Raw genomic sequence first — 752 nt, forward strand, 5'->3', positions numbered from 1 at the left:
AGTGAAAAATTACGTAAGAATGAACAATCGTACTTTTAAAATTAATGACGTTAAGAAATTATTAGAAGAAGGAGTCGAACGGGTTACGCCAGATATGTGGAAGAACTTTCTTGGCCATATCATTAAGGTAGAAGAAAAATTCTGGCAGGTAGATTTTATATCCAACGAATTGTTAGATGCTGAAGAAGCATCGCACATCCTAGCAATTACGGGTGACACGACTGATTCAGATTCCGACTCCAATTAATTGAATATATTATTTTTAATTTTTGTATTTTTGTATTATGCACTGACAATAAATGATTAATTTGTAATTTTGTAATGTTTAATTATTTGCGATTTTGATCGGAAAAAATACCAAAAAATAGGTCTTGATTTTTGGTATACAAACATAAATTAAATGGTAACAGGTAAATAATAATAAAAATTATACGAACATAAGTAAATAATAATAATAATATGTATACGTAAATACGCGACACGGCTCGTGTTTCTATTGTGTTACTTGAACCGCTGTATGCAGTGACCAGTTGCCGCATGGTGGGGACATTTGGCCTCGAGACAGCGGAGCGCAGTCATTTGTATGCGCGTGCCGTATGCATTCTCTCGTGGCGCGGAGTATAACACGTATTGTAGCCGCTATATTTTGTATGATATAATTTAGTATTCGACCGTCTCGTGTAGCGTGTTGTTGACCGTTGTCCTGTCTTAAGAACTTTTCTATTAAAAAATTCCTAAAAACAAAACTTCGA

This window comes from Acyrthosiphon pisum, chromosome A1 (genome assembly GCF_005508785.2).
Source record: "Acyrthosiphon pisum isolate AL4f chromosome A1, pea_aphid_22Mar2018_4r6ur, whole genome shotgun sequence".
NCBI lineage: Eukaryota > Metazoa > Arthropoda > Insecta > Hemiptera > Aphididae > Acyrthosiphon > Acyrthosiphon pisum.